At 46.9% G+C, this 20,165-nt stretch overlaps 1 long non-coding RNA gene across 1 annotated transcript in view; it reads right to left on the bottom strand.

Annotated features, from left to right (window-relative positions):
• Nucleotides 1-214: 214 nt before the first annotated feature.
• LOC138754819 (uncharacterized) overlaps nucleotides 215-20,165 on the bottom strand; it is a 39,313-nt gene continuing 19,362 nt past the window's right edge. Inside the window, exon 2 of the long non-coding RNA XR_011351936.1 lies at nucleotides 215-418. This is a non-coding gene — a long non-coding RNA (uncharacterized lncRNA). The remainder of the gene's footprint in view (nucleotides 419-20,165) is intronic.

Genomic DNA, 20,165 nt, shown 5'->3' with positions numbered 1-20,165 from the left:
GGTTTGAAGGTGTGAGAGACTCTCTGAAAGGCCGTCCTGTTGGTCACCCTTAACTGCATTATTATTTGTGTTGAGATTTATATTTTCTTTTTGGGATTCTCCAAACTGTTTTTTTACTCCTCTCTTCTTGATACTTTAGGGGAGGGAGGGAGGGAGATTTTTATTTCTATTTTTAAGATTACATTGTAGCGTGCGCAAAACACACACACTTGAGTTAAGTTCAAAGACTTGATTTATTGCACTCCCCGGTTCGTTTATACTCAATCCCTGCAGCTGATGATGGGAGTGACGTCATTGCAGCGTCAGGCTCCTGTGTTCCCGCCGTTGCCCGCTGGTTTCCGCTTTGCAGGGTGACAGCCATTGATCCCTGCGATCACCGGCCATCTCGTGACTGGGTCACGACTCGGATCGCGGGCCGCTGCAACATATAGTTTAAGAAACATATGATTCCTCTTGAAAATTTGATGTCCATACTTACAAATTATAGATATTAATTTATAAAAGCTATTCCCTAGAACCTTATCAGCTACTTGGGGGTTAATTAATTTATATATGATTAAAATGTCAAAGTTTATGAAATTATGGAAATTTTAATAACCAGGTGTATTCTATCTTTATTTTCCTACTTTTCTTTTTACTATTTTTGTAGCGGGACGGGTCAACCCCACACACAACGGGCCGAATCACCGTAGCGAATGGCCAGCGCGGCAGGGCACAGGGTCTTCATTCACCCCCCACCGCGCAGAAGTTCTAGGCTGCAGGAGCGCGTTGCCAGGGGAATGGCCAGGCCTCCCAGCAGCATTATGACATCACTCCTGTGAGCCTGTCACCCCGCCCCAAGAAGGAACGCGCACGGTTTGAATAAACGGCAGCTACTGGTTTACTTGCTTGGTGTGGACAGCATTTATTTCTTACTTTTCTACCTTTTTGTTTCTTTTCTTTCTTTTTGGGGCTTATTATTTGGGGGAAGGGGTAGGAGGGACATGGGATTATACTTATAAAAGATGTATTAAAATTACATGGTATATTCTGTATTTGGATTAATATGTGTGGAATTTAAATAAAATATTCAAAAACAGAACAGATCTCTCTCTGCCTTAAATATCCCCAACGACTTGGCCTCCACAGCCGTCGGCGGCAACAAATTCCACCGATTTCACCACCGTCTGAGTAAAGATGTTTCTCCTTGTCTCCGTTCTGACGGGACATTTTTATATTCTGTCCCCTCTGGTCCCAGATTACATCCCACCACGGGAAACGTCCTCCCCGCATCTGCTCCACCCGGGCCTTTCAGTGTTTGATGGGTTTTGATGAGGCCCCCTCCCTCGTTCTTCTAAACTCCAGTGAGTGCGATCCCCTGGCCTCCAAATGTTCCTCATATGAAAACCCGTTCACTCCACAGTATCATCCTTGTAAACCTCCTCCGGACCCTCCCCTGTACCAAAACATCTGCCCTTAGAGATGGAGCCCCAAACTGCTCACAATGCTCCAAGTGAGGTCTGTCCAGTGCCTCATAAAGACTCAACATCACATCCCTGCTCTTCTCGAAATTATTGACATCATTCCATTCGCCTTCCTCCCCAATGTCTCTCGGACGGATGCACCAACCCTCTGCTCTTCGGTGAAGGATCTCGCTCAACTGTGGTGGTCTTGGTTGGAAGGTATACCGTCCACAGCAAGGGAAAGGGGGGGGGGGGGTCACCTGATTGGAACATAAGAAAATAGGAGCAGGATTCAACCGTCCTGCCCATCGAGCCTGCTCCGTCAATCAATGAGATCATGGCTGATCCGACAATGGGCTCATCTCCACCCACCTGCCTTTTTCCCATAGCCCTTCAGTCCTCCACGATGTAGAAATCTACCCAACCTGGTCTTAAATCATTTTACTGAGGTCACCTCCTCTGCTTCAAAGGGCAGCAAAATCCACAGATTCACTCCCACCACATGTAAAAATCTATCCAACTATAATCACGGTGGGTGTGGGGAGGAGGGAAGGGAACCTTCTGATGGGGATGTCCCAGTGGCCAACCATCTCAATTCCCCTTCCCATTCCCACACCAACATGTCCTTCCAGGCCCTGCCAAACCGAGGCCACCCGCAAGTTAGAGAAACACCTTATTTTCCGTCTGGGCGCCCTCCAACCAGACACCATCTCCATTTTCCGTGAAACTCCTCCCCAGGGTCTCTTTCTCTCTCCTCGCCCCCTTCTCCTACTAGAGAGCTACCTTCTTCTCCTACTAGAGAGCTACCTTCTCCCCCTCCCCGTCACTTCTACCCTCCCACCTGCATCCTCCTCGTACCTGTTGGCCTGTGCTCCTCCCCCTACCCCTTCCTCCCTCCTCTCCTCCTGCCTCTTCCCCCCCCACCTTTTCACTCGGGCGTCCCCGTTTTACCTACAATGTACAGAGGGCCTGGCCCCAAACACTGGTTGCTTGTTTCTTCCTGTGGAAGCTGCGTGGCCTGCTGAGTTTCTCCAGAGCTGTTGTGTGTTGCATGACACCAGCATCTGCTAGACTTTATTGTTCAACAGTTTTTGTCTTCAATTTACACTGATGAGGCATTTCAATTCCCCGTCCCACTCCTTCCCTTCCGTGGTCCCATGCCCTGCCAGACTGAGACCAGCTGCACATTGGAGGAACAGCACCTTGTCGTCTGTCTGACCTCCCTCCAACTGGACGGTGTAAACAGCGACTTCTCCAGTTTCCATTAAACACCCCCCTCGCCCACCTCACTCTTATTCCCTGTTCTTCTCTCTCCCCCAGCACCCCACCCCTTTCTCCATTCACAGAGCTACCTCCTTCCCCCACCACCTCAGCATTTTTCTCTTCTCCCCTCTCACTCATATGACCTCTTACCTGTTAGCCTGTGTTCCTCTCCCTCTCCCCCCCCCCACTTAGAACCACAGAAGAATACAGCTCAGAAACAGGCCCCTCGGCCCTTCCAGTCCGTGCTGAATCATAATACCTCATTCCTGTGGTGATACGACCCCCAGCCGATTGCAGGGGGGGGCAATCTCTGCACCTCCAGGAAGACCACCTGAGGGGCTAACTACACCTGGCTGGCTGTCAATCAGCCTGTGGTGATTATGTAATTACACTACTAGGCCACCAGGGGTCATCCCGGTGACCTTGTATATAAAGCAGTCCAGAGCTACAGTCTAGCCTTCCAGGTTCGTCTTGCAGAGACAATACCTCATAGAGTATTGCACTGCAGATGTGGTTATTGTCAGGTCAGTACACAGCCGACCCAAATATAGACCTGAGCCGGCCCCTCCTGAGCCAGTCAGACGGGGAGCCACCAAGGCTTGAACTGGTGGAATAAAGCCTGTTGGACAGTCTTTCAAGTTGGTGCTTGCTGCTACCTCAGCGCACCACAGTCCCACTGGTCTGCACTCTGACCATAGCCTTCCACAACCTTCCCATCCATCTACCTGTCCAAATTCTTCTTAAAAGTCCAAATTGAGCCTGCACTCACCACCTCAGCTGGCAGCTTGCTCCACGCTCCTATCACTCTGTGTGAAGAGGAGGGGGTTTCCCCTAAACCTTTCCCCTTTCATCTTTAACCCAGGTCCTCCGGTTTGTATCTTACTGACCCTCAGAGGATAAAACTGACCTACATCTATTCAGAATCATGATTTATTATCACGAACAAGTCATGAAATTTGTTGTTTTGCAGCAGTGTTACCGTGCAAACATTCATATTATAACCAGCTCACAACATTACTATAAAAAAATGTAAATAACAGTGCATGAAAAGTTCACTGATCATTCAGGAATCTGATGGTGGCGGGGAAGAAGCTATCCTTGTGCCGCTGAGTGCTCGTCTTTTGGCTCCTGGACCTTTTTCTCCGGTGGTAGGAGAGTGAAGAGGCTGCGGCCTGGGTGCTGGTGGGGGGGTCTTTGAGGATTGTTGCTTTTTTAAGACCTCACTGCCTATTCAATGGTTCTCAACCTTTTTCTTTCCACTCACATCCCACTTTAAGCAATCCCTATGCCATCGGTGCTCTGTGATTAGTAAGGGATTGCTTAAGGTAGGATGTGAGTGGGAAGGGAAGGTTGAGAATCACTGCTCCAGACCCAATCGTTACTGAAATATTTTGCTTGAGAAAAATCGTCATTGGTCCATTTTCTTTGGAGCTCTGAAACCGAGTCAATCGGGTACAATCAAACTTTTTCTTCCCACTCACATCCCAACTTAAGCAATCCCATACCCTTCACAGAGCACCGATGGTGCAAGAATGTGAGTAGAAAGAGAAAGGTTGAGACCCCTGGTCTAGACCTCTCATGATTTTAAATATATCCTTCCCCCCCCTTTTTATTCAGGCCCCTGCCCCATCCCTTGACGAAGGGCCCAGGCCTGAAACGTTAGTTTCCCTTTGCTTCCTATGAATATTGTGTGGCCTGCTGGGTTTGAACACCGAAACGATAACTGCTTCCCTTTCCTCACAGATGCTGACCAGACAAAAAAGCAGATTTAATCCATTTCAATCAGCGCTTCTGGACCCCATCTTGACATTTCACAGGTGCACAATCCAGGGCTGGGGGGGTGGGGGGCGGGGGTTCCTGTCCTGCTCCGCCATTGTGTGGAGAATAAGGAGAGGAGAAAGGGAGAGATTACAGGCTAACAGGTAAGAAGCCATCTCCCCTCCTGCCCCCCGTCTTTATATTCAGGCTTAATGCTCATCCCTTAAAGTTCCCCCTAAACCTTTCCCCTTTCACCCTTAATCCATGACCTCTGGTTTGTATCTCACCAGGCCCAGGCCCCAGGCCCGAAACGTTGGTCATCCTTCCCTTCCCATTGTCCTGCTCAGTTCGTCCAGAACATTGTGCAATCACAGCGTCTGCAGGCTTTCCTGTTCAATCGTTACGGTCAGCGACCGGGGTCTGAAGCCCATGTGGTCTGTAAGCAGTTTGTATGTCCTCCCATGTCTGTGTGGGTTTCCTCCGGGTGCCCTGGTTTCCTCCCACCCTCCAAAAATGTACAGGGGGCTCATTGGTTAACTGGGCATAGTTGGGCCACACGGGCTCGTGGACCGGAAAGCCCTGTTTAGTGTGCTGTACGTCTGATTTAAACAAAATGTTAAAGGGAGACTGGTGGTGGAAAGGGAAAACATTTTGGTGTGGAGTTGTCCAAAAGGGGATCCATTTCCCCACTCAGCTCCACCCCCCAGCCTTCTCCCCATCACCTTTGATGCCCTGGCTAATCAAACCCTCCCTTAAATACACCCAACGGCCCAGCTTCCACGACCGCCCATGGCCACAAATTCCACTGGTTCACTGCCCTCCGGCTGAAGAAATTCCTCCGCTTCTCCATTCTGAGTGGATGCCTTTCAATCCTGAAGTCACACCCTCTCCCACCACGGGGGGAGCAACCGTTCCACATCTACTCTGTCTACATTCGACATGTTTCTTTTTTTTTAAATTTTTTATTTTTCACACTATAAACCATATTGATCAAGATACATACATTTTCCTTCTTGAATATATACAGTATCGTTTTCTCCTCCCCCCACTTCCCTCCTCCCCTCCCTCCCTCCCTCCCTACCTCCCCTCCCATTTATTTAAAGTTCAGAAAATAAGATACATTAAACCCCTCAAACAATGTTGTCACTCAGTTACTGTTGGGTCCCATTTATTTAACTTTTGAGGTGTAATATATAGCCTGCGTATCCAGTTATATTGTATCATACGTAACCTCATATTTATTGTATTTCACATAGTTCCTGAGCATAACTTCTCCCATGTTTCCTTCTTTATCTTTATGTTTAGATCTTGTTCCCATTTTTGTTTAGTTTTACCATTTGTTTCCTCAATCTCCTTTTCTTGTAGTTTAATATACATGTTTGTTATAAATTTTTTGATTATCATTGAGTCTGTAATCACATATTCAAAATTACTTCCCTCTGGTAACCTCAGACTGCTTCCCAATTTGTCCTTCAAGTAGGATTTCAGTTGGTAGTATGCCAACACTGTATCGTGAGTTATATTCATCCTTCATTTGTTCAAAGGATAATAATTTATTTCCCGAAAAGCAATTTTCTGTTCTTTTGATCCCTTTTTTCTCCCATTCTCTAAAGGAAAGGTTATCTATTGTAAAAGGGATTAGCTGATTTTGCGTCAGTATTAGTTTTGGTAGTTGGTAATTTGTTTTATTCCTTTCTACATGAATCTTCTTCCAAATATTGAGCAGATGATGTAATACTGGAGAATTCCTACGTTGTACCAATTTTTCATCCCATTTATATAATATATGTTCAGGTATCTTCTCCCCTATTTTATCTAGTTCTAATCTAGACCAATCTGGCTTTTCCCTTGTTTGATAAAAATCTGATAGGTATCTTAATTGTGCGGCTCTATAATAATTTTTTAAGTTTGGCAGTTGTAAGCCTCCTTGTTTATACCATTCTGTTAATTTATCTAGTGCTATCCTCGGTTTCCCCCCTTTCCATAAAAATTTCCTTATTATTTTCTTCAACTCCTTGAAGAATTTCTCCATCAAGTGTATTGGCAATGCCTGAAATAGGTATTGTATCCTTGGGAAAATGTTCATTTTAATACAGTTTATCCTTCCAATCAGTGTTAGTGGTAAATCTTTCCAATGCTCTAAGTCATCCTGTAATTTTTTCATTAGTGGATAATAATTGAGTTTATATAGATGGCCGAGGTTTTTATTTATTTGTATACCTAGATATCGCATTGCTTGCGTTTGTCATCTGAATGGTGATTCTTTCTTAAATTTTGAGAAATCCGCATTATTCATTGGCATTGCTTCACTTTTATTTGCGTTAATCTTGTACCTCGACACTTCTCCATATTCCTTTAATTTCTTATGTAATTCTTTTATTGATATTTCTGGTTCTGTTAAGTATACTATAACGTCATCTGCAAATAAACTGATTTTATATTCCTTGTCTTTTATTTTTATTCCTTTTATTTTATTTTCTGTTCTTATCAGTTCTGCCAGTGGTTCTATGGCTAACGCGAACAATAAGGGCGATAGTGGGTATCACTGCCTTGTTGATCTGCTTAAGTTAAATTGTTTTGATATATATCCATTTACTGTCACTTTTGCCAATGGCCCCTTATATAATGCTTTGATCCAATTAATATATTTCTCTGGTAAGCTGAATTTTTGTAGTACTTTGAATAAATAATTCCATTCTACTCTGTCAAAGGCCTTCTCTGCTTCTAAAGCAACCGCTACTGTTGGAGCTTTATTTCCTTCTACTGCATGAATTAAGTTAATATATTTACAAATATTGTCTGTTGTTCGTCTTTTTTTAATAAATCCAGTTTGGTCTAGATTTACTATTTTTGGTATATAGTCGGCTAATCTGTTTGCTAATAGTTTAGCTATTATCTTATCTTTGGCTTGGCTTCGCGGACGAAGATTTATGGAGGGGGTAAAAAGTCCACGTCAGCTGCAGGCTCGTTTGTGGCTGACAAGTCCGATGCGGGACAGGCAGACACGATTGCAGCGGTTGCAGGGGAAAATTGGTGGGTTGGGGATGGGTGTTGGGTTTTTCCTCCTTTGCCTTTTGTCAGTGAGGTAGGCTCTGCGGTCTTCTTCAAAGGAGGTTGCTGCCCGCCAAACTGTGAGGCGCCAAGATGCACGGTTTGAGGCGATATCAGCCCACTGGCGGTGGTCAATGTGGCAGGCACCAACAGATTTCTTTAGGCAGTCCTTGTACCTTTTCTTTGGTGCACCTCTGTCACGGTGGCCAGTGGAGAGCTCGCCATATAACACGATCTTGGGAAGGCGATGGTCCTCCATTCTGGAGACGTGACCCATCCAGCGCAGCTGGATCTTCAGCAGCGTGGACTCGATGCTGTCGACCTCTGCCATCTCGAGTACTTCGACGTTAGGGATGTAAGCGCTCCAATGGATGTTGAGGATGGAGCGGAGACAACGCTGGTGGAAGCGTTCTAGGAGCCGTAGGTGGTGCCGGTAGAGGACCCATGATTCGGAGCTGAACAGGAGTGTGGGTATGACAACGGCTCTGTATACGCTTATCTTTGTGAGGTTTTTCAGTTGGTTGTTTTTCCAGACTCTTTTGTGTAGTCTTCCAAAGGCGCTATTTGCCTTGGCGAGTCTGTTGTCTATCTCATTGTCGATCCTTGCATCTGATGAAATGGTGCAGCCGAGATAGGTAAACTGGTTGACCGTTTTGAGTTTTGTGTGCCCGATGGAGATCTTATAATCTTATAATCTGTGTTAAGTAAAGATATTGGTCTATATGACGCTGGTGCGAGTGGATCTTTCCCTGTCTTTGGTATTACTGTAATTATTGCTGTTTTGCATGAATCTAGTAAGCTTTGTGTTTTATCAATCTGGTTGATTACTTCCAGGAGGGGAGGAATTAATAAATCTTTAAATATTTTACAGAATTCTATTGGGAATCCATCCTCTCCTGGTGTTTTATTATTTGGTAGTTTTTTTTATTATCTCTTGTATTTCTACTATTTCAAATGGTTCTGTTAATTTATTTTGTTCCTCTGTTTGTAATTTCAGTAGTTCAATTTTAGTTAAAAATTCATCTATTTTGTCTTCTTTCCCTTCATTTTCAGTTTGATATAATTGTTCGTAGAATTCTCTGAAGTTTTCATTAATCTCTGTTGGATTATATGTGATTTGCTTGTCTTTTTTCCTTAGTGCCAATACCATTCTCTTAGTTTGTTCTGTCTTAAGCTGCCACGCTAGAATTTTGTGCGTTTTTTTCTACTAGTTCATAATATTTCTGTTTTGTCTTCATTATGTTCTTCTCCACCTTATATGTTTGTAATGTTTCATATTTTATTTTTTTTATCTGCCAATTCTCTTCTTTTAGTTGTGTCTTCCTTCATTGCTAATTCTTTTTCTATATTTGCTATTTCCCTTTCCAACTGTTCTGTTTCCTGATTGTAGTCCTTCTTCATCTTGGTTACATAACTTATTATTTGCCCTCTGATGAACGCTTTCATTGCGTCCCATAGTATAAACTTATCTTTCACTGATTCCGTATTTATTTCAAAGTACATTTTAATTTGTCATTCAATGAATTCTCTAAAATCCTGCCGTTTAAGTAGCATGGAGTTTAATCTCCATCTATACATTCTTGGTGGGATGTCCTCTAACTCTATTGTCAATATCAGGGGTGAGTGGTCCGATAATATTCTAGCTTTATATTCTGTTTTCCTAACTCTGTCTTGCATGCGAGCTGATAACAGGAATAGGTCTATTCTTGAGTATGTGTAGAGCTCGTCGAAAGAACCAAAGACTTGTTGATCCAAACCAAGGCTTTTATTAGCAAAAGACCGGAGCTCTTCACAGGTGGCCGACCAGTCCGGAATGATCCGACCTGGCTAGGGACACAACCCTTTAAGGCCCAAACAATAGGTGTGGCTTAGCTCTCAGCCAATCGCTGTAAGCACAGTCTAGATACAGTAACTATATACACTATGTACATTGGTGATAGATCTGTACTATCACATTCACCCCTTCTTGGAGAATTGACCCTGGGAAAAAAAAAACAAAAACGAGGGAGAGAATGAAAAGGAAGGGGTAGGTCAAGGACTGTAGCAGTCAGGGGGTCTGACCATCCGGCGTGACCGCCGTGGTGCCGGGATTGGGGTCGCTGGAGTGGTGTCGCCAGCGGGCTCATCGGGTGCGACTGCTCCGTCGCTCAATTCCCCAGTCGTTTTGTCGGCAGGGTGGCCCGAGTCATTGGGGTGCTGTTGGTCCTTCTGTTGCGGCACGGGGCCTGGAGCATAAGGAGTTGGGGGGTTTGCTGGGTCTACCGCGTCCTGAGCTAGGTCCCGCACCGAAACAGTGTCCTCCCGCCCGTCTGGGAACTCCACGTATGCGTAATGTGGGTTCGCGTGGAGTAGAGTCACTCGGTCGACCAAGGGGTCGTTCTTTGAGTGCCGGACGTGGCGTCGCAAAAGGACGGGGCCAGGGACGGTGAGCCATGCCGGTACAGTGGTTCCCGATTCGGATTTCCTCGGGAAAAGGAACATCCTTTCGTGGGGGGTGGCATTTGTTGCAGTACATAGGAGGGAGCGGATGGAGTGTAAGGCACTAGTGAGAACCTCCTGCCAGTGAGAGGTGGGGAGACCTTTAGACCGGAGAGCCAGTGTAACCGCTCTCCATATGGTGGCATTCTCCCTCTCGACCTGGCCATTACCGCGTGGGTTATAGCTCGTGGTCCTGCTTGAAGCAATACCACACTCCAGAAGGTACTGTTGCAGCTCTGCACTCATGAATGAGGACCCCCTATCACTGTGGATGGAATTGGGGTACCCGAAGATGGTGAAAATACTGTGAAGGGCCTGTATCACTGAGGTAGCAGTGGTGTCTGGGCAGGCCACAGCGAATGGGAAGCGGGAGTATTCGTCGATAGCCGTAAGGATGTAGGTATTACGGTTGGTCGACGGTAGGGGTCCCTTAAAGTCTACGCTAAGACGCTCGAAGGGGCGGGTGGCTTTGATAACGTGGGAGTTATCCGGACGGAAGAAGTGGGGCTTGCATTCGGCGCACACCGAACAGGCTCGGGTCATGGAGCGGATCTCCTCAACCGTGTAGGGTAAGTTGCGCGCCTTGACAAAGTGAGCAAACCTAGTGACCCCTGGATGACAGAGCGCCTCATGGAGTTTCCGTAGTCTGTCCATCTGTATGCTGGCGCACGTCCCCCTGGAGAGCGCGTCAGGCGGGTCATTGAGCTTACCAGGCCGGTACAGGATGTCATAGTTAAAGGTGGAGAGTTCGATTCTCCATCTGGCGATTTTGTCGTTTTTTATCTTACCATGCTGGGTGTTGCTGAACATGAAGGAGACCGCGCGTTGATCAGTCAACAGTGTAAAGCGCCTCCCAGCGAGGTAATGTCTCCAACGACGTACCGCTTCAACTATGGCCTGGGCCTCCTTCTCGATCGAGGAGTGTCTACTCTCCGGACCCTGGAGGGTTCTGGAGAAGAAGGCTACAGGCCGACCGGCCTGGTTCAAGGTGGCTGCCAGAGCGAAGTCAGATGCATCGCTCTCGGCTTGAAACGGGACAGACTCATCGATCGCGTGCAGCGTCGCAGCAGCGATGTCAGATTTGATTCGATCGAAAGCCGCTGTGGCTTCGGTCGAGAGGGGAAAAGAGGTGGTCTTGATAAGAGGACGTGCCTTGTCGGCGTAGTTTGGAACCCATTGGGCGTAATACGAGAAAAGGCCCAGGCAGCGTTTGAGAGCTTTCTGGGTATGTGGGGGGGGTAAGTCCATTAAGGGACGCATGCGGTCAGGATCTGGCATGACTATCCCGTTTTCCACCACACAACCTAGAATAGCGAGTCGTGTGGTCCGGAAAACACACTTGTCTAAATTGTAAGTCAGGTTTAGCTGACGGGCAGTTTGAAGAAATTTGTCTAGGTTGGCGTCATGGTCCTGCATGTCGTGGCCGCAGATGGTGATATTGTCCAGATACGGGAAGGTAGCGGTTAGCCCGTTCTGGTCCACCATCCTGTCCATTTCCCGCTGGAAGACCGCGACACCATTTGTGACCCCGAATGGTACCCTGAGAAATTGATATAGCCGCCCATTCGCTTCAAAGGCCGTGAATGGTCGGTCCTCGCAGCGGATCGGGAGCTGGTGGTAGGCCGAACGTAGGTCAATAGTGGAGAAAATGTGGTACTGGGCGATCTGGTTCACCACATCCGTGATGCGTGGCAGGGGGTACGCATCCAGGAGTGTGAAGCGGTTAATGGTCTGGCTATAGTCGACCACCATCCGTAGTTTTTCCCCATTCTTGACAACCACCACCTGGGCTCTCCAGGGGCTTGAACTGGGTTCGATGATGCCCTCATCCAGCAATCTACGCACCTCACTCCTAATGAATTGCCTGTTGTCGTAACTATATTGCCGACTTTTGGTGGCCACAGGCTTCCAGCCAGGGGTGAGGTTTGCGAAGAGTGCTGGCGGGGCAATCCGGAGTGTGGAAAGGCCGCAGGATTGGCCCCGGGGCACGGGGGCGGGTTGATCGGGTGCTTCGGGAGTGGGGCGATGGCAGACCGAGAGGCGGTAGCGTCGGCCCCGGGGGTGGCTGTGGCGGCGGCAGCAGCGGCGGTAGCGTCAAGTGTTCCGCACGGGGGCGAGAGGCAGGCCATCACCATGGTTGCGACGGTGGGTTGCCCCTTCCGGGTTCGGCGTCTCCGTGACGTCAGGCGTTGCCGTGCAGGGGAGCCCTCGCTCTCATTGGACGAGAGCTCTGGGGAAGAAGAGTTTGAATGGGATAGTGGCGGTTGAGCTTCACACGAGGCACTGTGTTTGCCGGCGGCCATTTTAGACCTACAGACTGCAGCAAAGTGGCCGTTTTTAAGGCACTTCTGGCACCTGGCTTTTCTTGCTGGGCACTGGGACCTGCTGTGCTTGTCCCTCCCGCAGAAATAACATTTCGGGTTCGCACGGGGCAGGGTAGCAGCAGCCGACAGGCCGTCAGGGGTAGGGTAGAAGGGCACTCTACTCACATCAGAACGAGGGGTCCAGTCCCTAGAGAGCTCGGTGGACTTTAAGGCTGCATCCTCCATTGTGATTGCAATCCGGGCCACGTCCTCTAGTTTTTCTACCCCTTGCTCGAGCAAACGCAGCCTCACTTCGTTCGACCGGAGCCCGGCCACATAGGCATCCCGGACGAGGTCGCTAGTGATCTCGGCAGCAGTTTTGTCCACACAGTTACAGTCCTTGCCCAATGCCTTTAAAACTTGTAAATATGCCCTGCTGGACTCGCCGGGCTGTTGCTTCCTCGACGCAAGCATGAGCCGGGCATGAACTCTGTTCACCGGTTGATCATACAGTTCCTTCAGTACCTTTATGGCTGCGGTGTAAGTGGTCTCATCCTGGATGTTCTCGTAGACTCTCAAGGACACCATAGACAGCAATGCTGTTAGACGCTGGTTATCCTCCTCTACCTGAATGAATCTCAGGAAGTTTTCAAAGTTCAGCAGCCAGAACTTAAAGGCTTTGAAGGCTGTAGCTGACTGTGGGTCGATATCAAGTTTTTCTGGCCGAGTTAAACGCTCCATCCCTTTCAAAAAAAATTCTTTTTGCTAATAAAATTGTAGAGCTCGTCGAAAGAACCAAAGACTTGTTGATCCAAACCAAGGCTTTTATTAGCAAAAGACCGGAGCTCTTCACAGGTGGCCGACCAGTCCGGAATGATCCAACCTGGCTAGGGACACAACCCTTTAAGGCCCAAACAATAGGTGTGGCTTAGCTCTCAGCCAATCGCTGTAAGCACAGTCTAGATACAGTAACTATATACACTATGTACATTGGTGATAGATCTGTACTATCACAGTATGTTTTATGTCTACCCGAATAATATGAATATTCCTTTTCCTTTGGGTGTTGTTTCCTCCATATATCCAAAAGTTGCATTTCTTGCATCGATTTAATTATAAATTTGGTTACTTTGTTCTTTCTGTTAATTTTTTTCCCAGTTTTATCCATGTTTGAATCCAAATTAAGGTTGAAATCCCCTCCTATTAGTATGTTCCCTTGCGTATCTGCTATCTTCAAAAAAATATCTTGCATAAATTTTTGATCTTCTTCGTTAGGTGAATATACATTGAGTAAATTCCAAAACTCCGAATATATCTGACATTTTATCATTACATATCTCCCTGCTGGATCTATTATTTCCTCTTCTATTTTAATTGGTACATTTTTACTGATTAATATAGCTACTCCTTTAGCTTTTGAATTATATGACGCTGCTGTTACATGTCCTATCCAATCTCTCTTTAATTTCTTGTGCTCCACTTCAGTTAAGTGTGTTTCTTGTACGAATGCTGTATCATTTTTTTCTTTTTTCAGTAAATTTAGCAGATTCTTCCTTTTGATTTGGTTATGTATTCCATTAATATTTAAAGTGATATAGTTCAACATAGCCATTTCATACTTTGTTTATCTTTCCTTTCCATTTCCTCATCATCACCTTTCCTTCTTATCCATTTCTGCTTTCTTTTTTTAAATACTTTATAAGACATTTCTAAAACAGAAAATATTTCCCTTATTCTCCTATCTAAAATTTCTTTAACCCCACTATCCCCTCCCCTTCCTGAGTTGCCCTTTATCCCTTGTCGGGCAACCACATCTCCCCTCTCCATTTGGATTTGCAAATTCACTCGCAAGCATGAACTGATTTCGCAGTGACCGTAACTCTTCCCCACCCAGCCCCCCCAGAAAAGATTTTAATTTTTCATATACAACAAAGGTCACTCTCTTAATTCCTCCCAAACTTCCTTTCTTCCCTTTCTTTCCCTTCTTAGTTCTTACCTATATTCTATTTTTTTTATATATACATACACACATATAGTTTGTGGTCATTTTTGTTCTCGTTACATATCTTCCTCTCTCTGTCTGTTTTGTAGTTGTTCTGCAAATTTTCTTGCGTCCTCTGGATCCAAGAATAGTCTGTTTTGCTGCCCTGGAATAACTATTTTAAGTACCGCTGGATACTTTAGCATAAATTTATATCCTTTTTTCCATAGGATCGTTTTTGCTGCATTAAACTCCTTCCTCTTCTTCAGGAGTTCAAAACTTATATCTGGATATAAAAATTTTTTTTGACCTTTGTATTCCAGTGGTTTTTTGTCTTCTCTTATTTTCCTCATTGCTTTCTCCAATATATTTTCTCTTGTTGTATATCTTAAGAATTTTACTAGAATGGATCTTGGTTTTTGTTGTAGTTGTGGTTTAGGGGCTAATGTTCTGTGTGCCCTTTCTATTTCCATTTCTTCCTGTAGTTCTGTTCTTCCTAGGACCCTGGGGATCCATTCTTTTATAAATTCTCTCATATTCTTACCTTCTTCATCTTCCTTAAGGCCCACTATCTTTATATTGTTTCTTCTATTATAATTTTCCATTATATCTATCTTCTGAGCTAACAGCTCTTGTATCTCTTTAACTTTTTTATCAGATTCTTCTAATTTCTTTTTTAAGTCCTCTACTTCCATTTCTACGGCTGTTTCTCGTTCTTCCACCTTGTCCACTCTTTTTCCTATATCTGACATGATCATCTCTAATCTATTCATTTTTTCTTCTGTACTTTTTACTCTTCTTTTTATTTCACTGAATTCTTGTGACTGCCATTCTTTTACTGATTCCATATATTCTTTAAAAAAAAATATCCATTGTCTTGCCCTTCCCTTCATCTTCCATTTCTCTGTGTTCTTCCTCTTCTTCTGAGTCCACTCCAGGATCTGTGTCCTTTACCTCTGTCTCTTTTGGTTTTCTTGTTGGTTTGTTTGTTTTATTTTGTTGGGTATTTTTGGTCTTCTTATTTTTACTAGAAGTGTCTTGCTGCTGGTCTTCTTCCTCTGGGTTGGTCATCTGTTGTTTCTTTGATTTCTTTTCACTCTCTTCTTTCTTGCTCTCGTTATTTTCTGTGTTTTCCTCTTGCTGCTTTGTTGTGGCAGTGGAGATCGACTCCTCAGCTGGTCCCCCCTCCCGTCAGTGTTATTTTTGTCTTGCGCATCGCGCATGCGCGAGGAGTCGCGCATGCGCAGTTGCGTACTTTTGCTTGGCTCCGTGAGCCATTTTTGTAGTCCCGAGTTCGGGGCTTCAACTGACCTGCGGGAGCGGGCTTCTCTCTCCGCGGCGGGCCTCCTCAGACAGGTAAGGCCTTCCCCTTCTTCTTCCGACATCCTTTCTTCTTCTCTTCTTCCCGTTGCTTTTGGCTTTTCTTTTTTCGCTGCCATTTTCTCCACACCTTTATTTTCACTTTATTTTGGTTTTTGTGTTTATGCCTTCGTTTTTTCACTGTCTTTATTTTACTTTTCTGGAGAGGGCTGGAGTTCCCCGACCGGCCACTACTCCATCACGTGACTCCTCCTTTTACATTCGACATGTTTCAATGAGATTCCTCCCACCCCCCCCCCCCCCCCACCAATTCTTCTAAATTCCAACGGGTACAGGCCGAGAGCTGTCAAAGTTATGGGACCACTGCGTTATAAACAGTCAATGCGTCACCTCGACAGCCCGGGTTCGAATCCATCGCTGTGGGTAAGGAGTTTGTACGTTCTCCCCGTAATTCAAGCCCCCAATTGGATGGCACAGACTTCAACGGCCGGAATTGGCTTCTACCGTGTGGAAAATAATATTTTTTTAAATTCCTGAGCTGAAACCCCACCAGTACCACTGCATGAATAATTAAATGAGTTTGGTGGGTTAAAACTGTTTCATATCGTGGTACGACTTGATAGTGGCCAAACCAGAATCCCTGGAACTCACTTACAAAGGCCGGCACTGTTAGTGACCTTCACATTCCCCTGAATCAGAAAATAGAAGAAGAAAAGAGAAAATACTTTGTTCAGTGCACACAGACTCTTGAAGATCAGTTTAAATGGTACTTGTGTGAAGTGGTAAATAATGTCTGTACCCAGTACCAAGTGTACCCAGGACTGTGACAACAGGGGGGAGGGAGGGCGAGAATTCAGGAGCAGGCAGCAGGGAGACACTGTGTAAAATAGCCGTGGAGAAACAGGCTGTTCGGCCCACCACATCAATGCTAGCCTTCAACCAATTATTGACTACACGGTAGAAGGTGACACCGGCCCTTTAAAGCCATGTTGCCCAATTGCACCCAAATGGAGGAAACCAGAGCACCTGGAGGAAATCCCACACGGACACGGGGAGAAAAAACTGGCTGTGATGGCGTCTTGCTAGCCTTCCCCCCCCCCCCCCCACCAGTTACAGTTCTCTGATGTTATTCTCCCGTCCATTGGAGTTCATGCTAATTTTTGCACATCCCAAAGATGGAGGGTGATGAGCGAGCAGACATTCGAGACCTTTCTCAGACACTGCACAAGTCAAGGCACATTGGAGGACAGAAGAGATACAGAGATCTCAGTGGGAGAGGAATAATGGGAGCTCAGGAAGGGAGTTACAGGGACAGGTTAAACCGGTTAGGGCTTTATTGCCTGGAGCGTAGAAGAACGAGAGGAGATTTGGTCGAGGTATTTAAAATTATGAGGGATCCATTAGAGTAAATGTTGGTGAGATACAAACTGGAGGACATGGGTTAAGGGTGAAAGGGGAAAGGTTTAGGGGGAACTTCTTCATTCAGAAAGTGGTGGGAGCGTGGAATGAGCTGCCAGCTGAGCTGGTGAGTACGGGCTCAAATTTGACATTTGGGAAGAATTTGGACAGGTACATGGATGGGAGGGGTATGGGTGCAGGGCAGTGGGACTAGGCAGCAGGACTAGGCTTGGCTCAGACTAGAAGGGCCAAAAGGGCCTGTTTCCATGCTGTAGTGTTCTGTGGTTCTGACATCATTTTACGGGTGTGGGGCTCATTCAGGGGCCTGATAACAGCGGGAAAGGAACTGTCCTTGAATCTTGGTGTGGATGATCTCACACTCGTGATTCTTCTTCCCGACAGGAGGGGGGAGGGAGGGAGAGTGGCCAGGGTAGGGGGTTTGGCTGGATTTCTGAGGGAGCAGGAAGTGTAGTCAAAACTCGATGGAGGGGAGTGTGATAGAGGGGAGTGGGGATGTGTGATGGAGGGGAGGGAGTATGTGATGGAGGGGAGGGGGTGTGAAGGAGGTGAGGGGGGGTGAAGGAGGTGAGGGGGATTATCATGGAGGGGAGGAGGTGTTTGATGGAGGAGAGGGGGTGTGTGACAGAGGGGAGGGGATGGGCAATGGGGTGTGATGGAGGGGAGGGGGATGTGTAATGGAGGGGAGTGGGTGATGGAGGGGAGGATGTGTGTGATGGAGGGAGGGGAGGGGTGTGTGATGGAGGGGATGTGTGATGGAGGGGAGGGATGTGTGATTGAGGACGGGGTGTGTGATGGAGGGGAGGGGGTGTGTGCTGGAGGGGAGGGATGTGTGCTGGAGAGGAGGGGGTGTGTGATGGTGGGGAGGGAGTGTGTGATGGTGGGGAGGGATGAGTGCTGGAGGGGAGAGGAGTGTGATGGAGAGAGGGGGTGATGGAGGGGAGGGGTCAATGGAGGGGAGGGGTGTGTGATGGAAGAGAGGGGGTGTGTGATGGGGTGGGGGTGTGTGATGGGGGTGGGGGTGTGCGATGGAGGAGAGGGGGTGCGTGATGGAGGGGAGGATGTGTGTGATGGAGGGAGGGGAGGGGGTGTGTGATGGAGGGGATGTGTGATGGAGGGGAGGGGTATGTGATTGAGGGTGGGGTATGTGATGGAGGGGAGGGGGTGTGTGATGGTGGGGAGGGATGTGTGCTGGAGGGGAGGGGGTGTGTGATGGAGGGGAGGGGGTGTGTGATGGTGGGGAGGGATGTGTGCTGGAGGGGAGAGGAGTGTGATGGAGAGAGGGGATGATGGAGGGGAGGGGCCAATGGAGGGGAGGGGCCGATGGAGGGGAGGGGCCGATGGAGGGGAGGGTCTGATGGAGGGGAGGGGTGTGTGTTGGAGGGGAGGGGGAGTGTGATGATGTGTGTCAGGTGCCAAAGGATATCATGTATACATTGAGTCAGTTTTTTTTCTGCCATGCCAGCAGGATAAAGGAATCTGAGAGTTACATGTGATGTCATTCTGACAACAAATTTGGAATGTGAGGGTGCAACGGCGTCATGAGGGTTGGTGTCACCCAATGCAGTATTTCATGGCGTCTCCCCACCCCCTACATAGACCTCCTCCCATCCCAGACCACACAGAATCCTTAGTAATGGTTTTTGTCCTAACGATACTCATAAATCAGGCAATCGTGTCTGCCTGTCCCACATCGGACTGGTCAGCCACAAACGAGCCTGCAGCTGACGTGGACTTTTTACCCCCTCCATAAATCTTCGTCCGCGAAGCCAAGCCAAAGAAAGACTCATAAATCGTATTCCCGTAGATCACTGAACATAACGGTGACAGGAAAAACAACCAGCAAAATTAAAATTACACCTTTAAATTACAATATACACACACGGCCTGAATATATTCACAAATACTGTACTAATTCCCACACGATCGTCACTAAAACACCAAAAAATTAGACAAAAGCAGCGACTGTGAAATCCCCGGCAGCAACAAAAACAACAGCGCTTGTTTTTGCGGGCAGACGAAACCTCGTGATTCGAAGCATCGCTGTCATTGGGGCTCTGACCAGAGCCCATTAGAAGGTTCAAAAAGTAAATGAGCATCGAGTTTTAGCCTTGCAGGTGTATTGATACATATAAACTGGGCTTCTGAAAAATGTTTCTAATGTTAAAAGTAATGACAGGGATATTTTTAAATAAAATTTTTTAAATTTCTGCTGAAACACTGCAAACTGATATTTTAGTGTCACCCCCCCCTTCTGATGGTGTCACCCGGTGTGGTCCACACACCCCCCCCCACCCAGGGCGGTGGGTATATGTGCCAAAGAAAATGGAAGAAGGGGGAGAATTGTTACATTCAAGAGGTTTCGAGGCAGGATAGGAAAGGTTTGGAGGGATAGGCAGGCAAACAGGTGGGCACAGGTCTGATGGGCCGATGGGCCTGCTTCTGCGCTGTGTTGTAAGCAGGATGAGACAACAAGACCAGGCATTGGTGGTGGTACCTTGTGGAGATAATCGGAGTCCTCTCCACTGTCCTCTCATTCCCCGAACACAGGGTCAGTGTGGTGCGTATTTATGCTGACTGAACGAACAGCTGTGTGCGGAGAGACGAGGAAGATTGTACAGCTTCCCCTGCAGGGCGACAGGACAATGAACTCCTCACTGTCAGAAGCCCCAGGGGACAGTTTTAGCTGCAGCACTGGCAGCCAGTTATGGAGCTGACAGCAAGGAAGTTCGAGCTCTGAATAAAGCTGGCTGCTTCTTAAGTGCAAACTCAGAATCTAAATCAGGATTTATTGAACAAATCATGAAATTTGGGGTTTTGCAGTAGTGTCATAGAGCAAACATTCATATTATAACCATCTCACTACATTACTTTAAATAAATAAAAATAACAGTACACGAAAATTTAGGCAGTGTCTTTGGTTCATTGATCATTCGGGAATCTGATGGCTGCGGGGAAGAAGCCGTTCTTGTCCCGCTGAGTGCTAGTCTTCAGGCTCCTGAACCTTTCCCCCGATGGCAGCAGAGTGAAGAGGGCATGGCCTGGGTGGTGGGAGTCTTTGAGGATAGAGGCTGCTTTTTTAAGACACCGCCTCGATGGTGTGAAATCTGGTGCCTGTGATGTCGCAGGCCAAGTTAACGACCCTCTGGAGTT

This window comes from Narcine bancroftii, chromosome 2 (genome assembly GCF_036971445.1).
Source record: "Narcine bancroftii isolate sNarBan1 chromosome 2, sNarBan1.hap1, whole genome shotgun sequence".
Lineage (NCBI taxonomy): Eukaryota > Metazoa > Chordata > Chondrichthyes > Torpediniformes > Narcinidae > Narcine > Narcine bancroftii.
The sequence above is the reverse complement of the archived record's forward strand: the minus strand, read 5'-3'. Positions and strand labels throughout refer to the sequence as shown.